At 37.3% G+C, this 8,637-nt stretch overlaps 1 non-coding gene across 1 annotated transcript; it reads right to left on the bottom strand.

The window, feature by feature from the left end:
* Window positions 1–4,319: 4,319 nt before the first annotated feature.
* LOC114609770 lies at window positions 4,320–4,421 on the bottom strand. The gene has a single exon (XR_003709578.1). It is a non-coding gene; the product is annotated as a U6 spliceosomal RNA (small nuclear RNA).
* Window positions 4,422–8,637: the final 4,216 nt, after the last annotated feature.

Below are 8,637 nucleotides of genomic sequence, written 5' to 3'. Positions count from 1 at the left end.
AGAGATGAAAATACAACAAAGGGAAGGGGGAAGTGATTTCAATACAATACTCATACAGGAAACTCTCATCTAAATAACCCTTTATAGAAAGAAAGTGTGTTAATGACAGGAGAGAAAGAAACTACTATTTGATTGGCCTCCACATCAGTGGTAGCCCTGGCTCTCAACCATTCTTCTTCCTTATGTTTATCTGTTCAAACTGAGGCCACTGGATGTGCTTCCCTTCAGAGACCATTGTTGTCAGGAAAGGAAATAGCAAAGGAGAACTGTCTGTTTTCACACTCACATGCTCAGGTTTTTTTTTCTATTACTTTTTAGGACTTTCTGAAGCTGAGGATACTAAAGGGGGCTTACAAAAAAGGACAATCTGTAAAAAGAATTTGGGGGAACTCATTACAGAATAAGAATACCTATCCAACCTCTAAGTTCTTGCTTACCCAACACACACACACACACACACACACACCAGTCCTTTACCTCATCCAAACAATTCTACTTTCTCAATACTTCCTCCATTTTTGTTTTAAGACACTGTATCTCATGCTGGTATGGACGGAACTATATAGTCCACCTACTTTGAAACTCACAACAACCCTCCTGCTTTGACCTAATGAATACCAGAAATCGAGGTGTGGGGTACCACACCTACCTTCCATTATGTCACTTACAAGCAAGTGCCCACATTTTAAAGATGGAGAAGTTTCCAAAGATGCAAACTATGCTAACCAAGATTCCATGGCAGGAAATGTAATAGTTGATTCCAGACCCCTTTAGGGTTTCTACAATGGTTAGAAAAGCTGGTTCTGGAAGAAGATAGAAACAGGTTCAAGTCCTAGCATGTCATTCAACAAGCCTTTGTTTGGTGAGTAGTAAATGAACCAATCATAACATTGAGAAGAAAATAGATGAGATAATAAAAGTAAATGTTTTAGTGAACACTGCTAGCCACACATTATGCCTAAAACAAATACAAGTTATCTTAGCATTAGTAAGACCATTATGACATAATTTCTTTGCTTTTTTAACATCAGCTTCCTCTAGACTCTCATTTTTAGGAATAAGCTCACATATTAGCAGTTTTCTGGTCACTCTGACCACACGAAATACCACTCATTAACCTTAAGTGCCCTATGCAGGACCTGTCACTTTGCAGTTGACACATGGACACTTACTCAAATATCAGCTGTGCCATCTACTTCAGCTCTTCCCTTTAAAAGTCTTTCTTTTGTAGCCACTTGAGTACATTGTGGTGCCCTGTGATTTTTAAAGTCAAATAAATAATTGCTCAATTTTCTCCTGAGCTTTAAGGAAATGTCAAAATCATTATATAAATTGCCAAGGACTGTGCTAAGGCCCTGTTACTAGCTCACTACATGTCCATTACCTAATCAAACTTGGGTGGTTTCAGGAGCAGACTCAGACCACAATTCAGATTTAATCATAATAGTTAAAGCACATCATTTTTCATCACTTGTTTTCTTTTCTTGGAGCTAATTTAGATCATTTAGCCAGTGCTAATTAGGGTTACAGAAACATGAAAAGAAAAAATATCAACAATTTAAAAAAACTATGTTATACAACCTCGCCATTTTCCCTGAAACAATTTCTAACAAATGACTAAAAACATTAAATTTTAAAATTAAAATCAGTCAGGCCCTCTCACCGTTAGTTAAGATTGTAGCTCATGAGCAGGATGTGTAGCCCAGTGGTAGAACACATGCTTGGTTTGCAAAAGGCTTATGAGTTCAATTCCCAGCATGGAAAAAAGAGGTTTTAGTAAAAAGTGAGTGACAATAAAAAAGGAAATGAACAAGCCGAAAGAGACTTTGGACAATCCACAGTCTGACAAATTAAAAATTGGCTGTATTGAAGTAAATTCCCAAACCATGCATCAGCCTGGGCATGTGCCATATACTAACTACCCTTGTTGTTATAATAAAAGAGAAAATACAGTTTTCAAAGGCACAGGTGCAAGCAGCTGTAGAGAATCAATAATGCCACTTCCAGAGAAATTATGTGGTTTTATAATGTCAGATCCCTTCTGTAATGAGAACTGGATGCACTGCCTAGAACTTATGCATCTTTGGTAGTGCTCAAATTTTTAAAATTCAGCTATAGTTAAAAGAGCCTTGGGAGGAAGAAATCTGAAGAGTTTTGTGATAAACACAACTCCACCCATCAAGTCACCTTTGGAAAATCACTGTGCCTTTTAAAATCTCAGTCTTTTGGCATGTAAAAATGGGCACAATATGCATGCAAATATTCTTTTTGAAAAGGATGGAATGCAATACAAAAGTAAATTATAATGTACAATAATAAATGTTCTAAATGTTATATACAATGTACTTTAGACAGATGAAGGAAAAGTCCTAAAGTTGATCTGTATCTGTGAGGTAGGGAGACAAGACTGTTAGTGACTGGAGACTTAAAATTTAAAGCAAACAATCCCAGAAGTCTTTATGGGGTAGATAATCATGAAATCTCAGATTTTAGTATCTGAAATGCTATGATAAAAAAAAAAAGTTCTCTCAAATTACCTAGTAGGGAAGCTTCCCTTTAAGCACACACAGGAGACCCACTAGAATTTCATATGGTCCCATTCTAATTCATTCCTGCCACAATTCAGAATCATTGCACCATGGTTTTTCCTTAGTAAAGGACATATTTCCTTTTTTGGCTATATCAAGGCAGAAAAACATCAAAGCACCTAATCATAGCCCAACTCCATGTCTCTGTTTCCATCACATATTCACCCTCCCCCATCAAATAAGTTTAGCTCCCTTTTCCTATAAGCCTAGCTCTGTACATTTTCCAGAAGCAAAATAGCATTCATTCATTGACAAAAATATTAATATAAAAACAAATAAGTACTAATTATAGAAGTTCCTGAGAAATTATTTATGCAATATTAATTTAAGAAGGCCAAATGATGATTTTTTTCAAATAGCCTTCAATTCTGAAAACTGCAACATCTCTTTGCAGATTGATAATGAGCTGAGTGGAAACTGAAAGACTATTCACAGCATTGCAATAATCCCAATGGTCCATTCTACATCTACATCTTTACACCTAGAGTGCTTCCTTTCTAAAGGCTGTTGCTTTGCTTCTAGGGGCCTGGGACAGAGATGTTTGCCAAGAGAGCTATGCATGCAATCATTTCTAGACCTCAATAGATCACAGTCACCAGCTCTCCTAACGCCCATCTAAATTTGAAGAGGCTAGGGATAAAGTACCATGTGACAGAGCCTTGATTTCAGGTCTGTAGAACCCTTGTACCCTTTTAAGGGTGTGGGCATTGGGGTGCATTTAATGTTAGAAAGGCTTTCTAAAGTATGTTAAACTATAGTAAAAAATATGTTCATTCAAATGTATCACATTTAAGTACAACAGAAATAGAGCCCTGTTTTTATATTTCCCTTGCTATGAAAAACAGAACAGATTTGGAAGCAAACATTAAAATAAAGCTACTCCTGCAGATCTGGTATGGTTTGAGATTCTTAGAACTATGTCCTTGGTTAGGGAAATTATAAGCTTTCATTTTCCCTTTTATTTCAGGTCGGTGTACATCCATTCATATGATATTATGCAAATGAAAAGAGGATCACAGAACACATGCACAAAGTGCACTAAAATACAAGGCAAGGTTGTGTTAGTGTATGGAGTCAGATGTGCTACTGCAGTGAAACACACTGCACTGGGAAAGCATGAACAAAACAGACAATATTGCAGTGGGATCAGGAAAAGACAATGTTAGAGATGCAAACTGGAAATAAACACATGTGTCCTCATCTTCTCAAATGCTTCAGCATCAATAGATAGCAATTTGCATATTGATGGTAATTTAATTAAAAACAGGTTACCATTTGCAACCACTCTAGTTTTTAGAAGCCATTTTTATTAGAACTAGGCATTTGAAATAAAATAAATTAATAAATTGGGTAGTGAGGGGCTGGAGAGATGGCAGTGTTTAAGAGCCTTAACTGTTCTTCCAGGGGACCTAAGATTAACTCTCAGGATCCATGATTCACAATGGTCTGTAACTTCAATTCCAGGGGATCTAATGCCCTCTTCTGGCTTCTGATGTGCACTGCATACATCTGGTGCATAGACATACATGCAGGCCACGTACATAATACACAAATAAACATAAAATAAAAACAAATCCCCCCAAAATAGTAAAAAGCAGATACTGAGTCTATTGGATAACTTCCACTTCTAACTGATACAGAGTTTCTATGTCCTCTAAAGTATTTTCATTGCTCTTTATTGACATTATACTAGACTTCTTTGACACTGCAGTTATAAAATATTTATAATATTTTTGCATGGAATGTTTCATGGATTTTCATGTTATCTTTGTTCAGGAGCCGTTTTATCTTCTCTGTATCAGTCCAATTTTAGTATATTCACTGTCAAAGTAAGCAATATTTATTATATTGTATGTTTTCTATATCGTGAATAAATTTTTGTTTGAAAAGAAGGGGTTGTCATAGAAACAACAGAAACAATGGAGGGAGGAGAAACAGAAGGTGAAGAAAGGAGAGAATGACATGGAAAATGAGTAAAGGGGGAGGGGAAGAAGGCACAGAAATTTAGGAAAATCTGACAAATTTGTCAAACTATAGCACTAACAATGACCTGGCAAACAAAGGATGTGGCTGCTTTTGATTATCTCAAGAACATGCTGTGGACACTTGAGTATTATAAGCCCTGCTTCATCATCTTCTCTTCCAGGGAGGACTGCACAGTCCCAGGAACGTCTAGGCCTGTATGGACCCAGGAATGCCCAGGTTAGACTCCAAACCTCCTATCCTCTGCCTGACAGCTCCTTCTGCTGCACAGCCAGCAGAGGTAAACTAAGATTTGTTTTCTAACCTCCATCATCATGCCCATGGCTCTACCTCCGTCCCTATGTGGAGGCCTGCAAAAGCCCAGGAATGTATAGTTGCTCATGGGGCACAGTCAGCAGAGTATATATGGGAGGACAGAGAGAGGGGGGAGGAATGGAGAGGAGAGAGGAGGGGGGAAGCAAGAGAGCAAGAGTGAGAGCCAGAGTGAGAGCAAGAGCGAGAGCAAGAGCAAGACTGACTACAAGAACCAGATTAAATTACCCAGGTGCTAATCTCACCTCTCTTTCAAGAGTATTGTGAAGGTAAAGAGTAAAGTAGGGGGATACTAACCAGCATATTTTGAGCACACAGACATATTTCCAACTATACATGCTCCTACTGTTAAATTTTAATTATTGTATTGCCAGTATCAGTCTTATCTCCTCGTTATGACTGGAAACTAGAGACTCTCCAAGTTTCGTTTCTGTTGCTGTGATAAATATCCTGACAAAACACAACCTGGGTAAGAAAGGGCTTCTTTTAGCTCCCAGTTCTGGATTATGGTTCACCATGGCAGGGAAGTCACAATAGTAGGAGCTAGGAAGCATATCGCATCCACAATGACAGGTAGAGAGAAAGAAAAGCATACACAGTAATGTTTAGGTGGCCGTATCTACTATTATGTGGTTAGGAGTCACAAACCAGGGAATGACATGATGCTTCTCATTTCAGGATGAGTCTTTCCACATCAATTAAGAGAATCAAGACAGTTCCCTATAGACATATCAAGAAAACTACCTGATCTAGACAATCTCTCCTTGAGATTTTTTCTCAAGTGATTTTTGATTGTAGAAAGTTGACAGACCAGAAATCAACTTGCTTAGTTCCCCACCTAAGGGTTTTTCTTCATCTCTCCACAATACACATCTCATACAATAAACATTTAGAGCATTCATCGTTTTACTGTAAACTGGCCCTTTCCATCATTCATATATTCTACAGTTTTCCTTTCATTTCCTGGGCAATACCAGTCCCTTTTTGCTTTTCAGTCTCTGGTCAGAGTGTTCCTAAATGCTGGATTCCTGTTTTTCTTTCACATACCATTTTTCTTCAGACTCCTCAACCTTTACATGTGTACATAAATGTTATCCCCTAATTAAGGACTTCCCTCCCCTTCACTGTAAGCATTTTCCTTGACTCTGCAAAATGTCTTTTTCCTGGGGTACAATTTTTATGTCACAATTTAATTTCTTTTCTTCCTGTCTTCGACCTTCAGCTGACCTGCCTTGACTTTGCTCTGCACATGTCTGATTGAGTGATCAATCAGAAATGCTGTGGCTGTGATTACCCCAGGCTGGGGACTCGACAGTCCTTTAGCTTTAAACCAGAGATTTAGCCACATTTCATGCAATATTCAATCTGCTTCTACAGACCAAAACCTAGAAATAGGAATCTCAGTTTACACCATCGTTTCTTCTAAGTGTCAGTGCTAGACATCTTCTGCACTCTGGATTTTGCTCGTTTCTTTCCAGTTATTAGTTGTGACAAAGTGTGAGATCTGGTAGGAACCACTGAGCCTTACTAGAAAGAGAATTCTTGGGTCAATTGCTCATGTAGCACTTCGTCCAGAAGCCTGGACAGGCTCTCCAAATTAGTCATAAGAGAAGCCAAGTACCTCTGGCTTCATCTTCTACTGTCACACCCATACTCATTTTCATGGGTTTGGTTGTTCCTTCATGTTGTCAGGCAACTGTTCTTGTTCTTGCTCCTCCACAGAGCAGATATCCCAGATGTTTCAATGGCATTCGTTCTTAGAGCTTAAAATCTTGCTTCAAATGTCACTTTTGTGTGTATGAGTACATGTTTATATATGTCATAAATGTATCTCTGTATGCCTGTGCATATAGAAGCCAGAGGACAGGCTTGGGCATCAGTTCTGAGGCATGGTTTTTGTTTGTTTTTTTGTTTTGAGACAGTGCCTCTCAGTGGACTGGAACATGTAACCTATGCTAGCATGGTATGCCAGAATGCCTCAGGGACCCACCACACTCTGTTATTTTGTTTTGATTTCTTTGTTAGGGACACATCTCACTATGTAGCTCTGGCTGTCTTAGAATTCATTATGTAGACCAGGCTGGCCTTGAACTCAGCAAGGTCTGTCTGCCTCTGCCTCCTAAGTATGGGATTAAAGGTGAGCACCATGATGCCTAGCTTCCCAGGTTTGTGTTTTGTTTTGTTTTGTTTTGTTTTGTTTTGTTTTGTTTTGTTTTGTTTTGTTTTAACATGAACATTGATCTCAGATTCTTGTAGTATAAGACAAATACTTTACTGAGTGAGCTATATTTCTCAAGCCTAAATGGTACCTTTTATTTCCAAATTTTTTATGTCAACCTCTATCTCTCTGAATCCCCTTCCTCTAGTTTCCCTTTGTTTCATTTGCAGTACTTAATCACCTTCTCACTTGTTATATAGTTGTCTGTTTCTTGCTCATTATCTATCTACCCTCACTAAACCATAATGTCGATGGAGGCAGAAACCTATCTGTTTTTATATTTTCCTGCATCCTTATCATCCACATTAGCATCTGGAACAGAAGTGATACTCAATGTGTATTTGACAACTGAATAAGTAGACAAAGAAACAGAAAAAAATATTTCTCATTCTCTTCATAAGGAAGCATCATACAATTAAAGGAAGCAGCCATTGTGTCATTTCAGGTGGTTCTCATGAAGTTGTCTTCAGAGGTTGGGAAATATGTTTGACCCTATGGTAATTCCAATTGTTCTCACTTTATACATTTTTCTTTTAGACAGTACCCAAAGTCTTGCAGAAGCAAAGATAGGTCAGAGGTAAGTTGTACATTAAAATTTTAGATATTAAAAATAAAATATAAAATAATGTCTAATCATTTGGCTCATCAACACCTGAAGAAGCAGTGTCCAAGGAATTCCAAAAACATTGTGTGTGTCCACTGTGTGGTTTGAAAGGTGAATGGTTTTCTAAAAGAACCACTTTCAAGCGAAATATTTTACTTTTAAAAGCACCATCATTTTATATTCATCCTCTGCAATACTGCTGAAAGAGAAGTCTCCATGGAATTTAGATAAGCTAAGAAAATTCTGCTCTTGATTCTTACCAGATGTGTGCAGTATAGATTTCTCCTCAATGTGCCTTTAGAATGTATAAAGCTATTGACTATGGTGCCAGAAAAAGAAACTGGATCTGAAGAATTTTCATCTTACTAATACTGATGGTTAATAGCAGGCTTGTCAAATAGTTCAGTAACAGGAAATGAAGCTTACATATCTTTAAGTCATCATTTAATTTGTCTGCTTTAATGTATATTATTCCAAATAGTGTTTTTGTTTATTAAGGTTTATGTTATAATATGATAATGTCACTAAAATACTTTTTAAGCATGGAGAAGTATGGAGTACTTTATGTCTACATTCTCTCTGTATGATGAGTTGCCATATAATTGCATTCTTATTTCTTTATTGGTCAAACTTATCAAATGGAATAGTAACACTGATTTAACACTATGGGTGCCTTATAAGCAGTTAGATGGTTTACAAAAGCACTATACTCATATAATTAATGGCTTACTTTGCCCTCTGCTCTGCTGGTACTTATTCATATTTTTTTGTCTCCTGGCATTAAAATAAATAGACAAAATTGTCTACCTCTCTACCTTTGCTGGCAGTATATTAATAAACAGGCAATCAAATGACCAAGGATTAATATAGCTGATTGCAATTATTTTTCCTCATTATGCAGAATCATTATATCAGACAAGCTTCTACCCAAA

The sequence above is a fragment of the Grammomys surdaster genome, unplaced genomic scaffold (assembly GCF_004785775.1).
Source record: "Grammomys surdaster isolate TR1022 unplaced genomic scaffold, NIH_TR_1.0 125982, whole genome shotgun sequence".
Classification (NCBI taxonomy): Eukaryota; Metazoa; Chordata; class Mammalia; order Rodentia; family Muridae; genus Grammomys; species Grammomys surdaster.
This window is presented reverse-complemented; position numbering and strand designations above follow the sequence as displayed.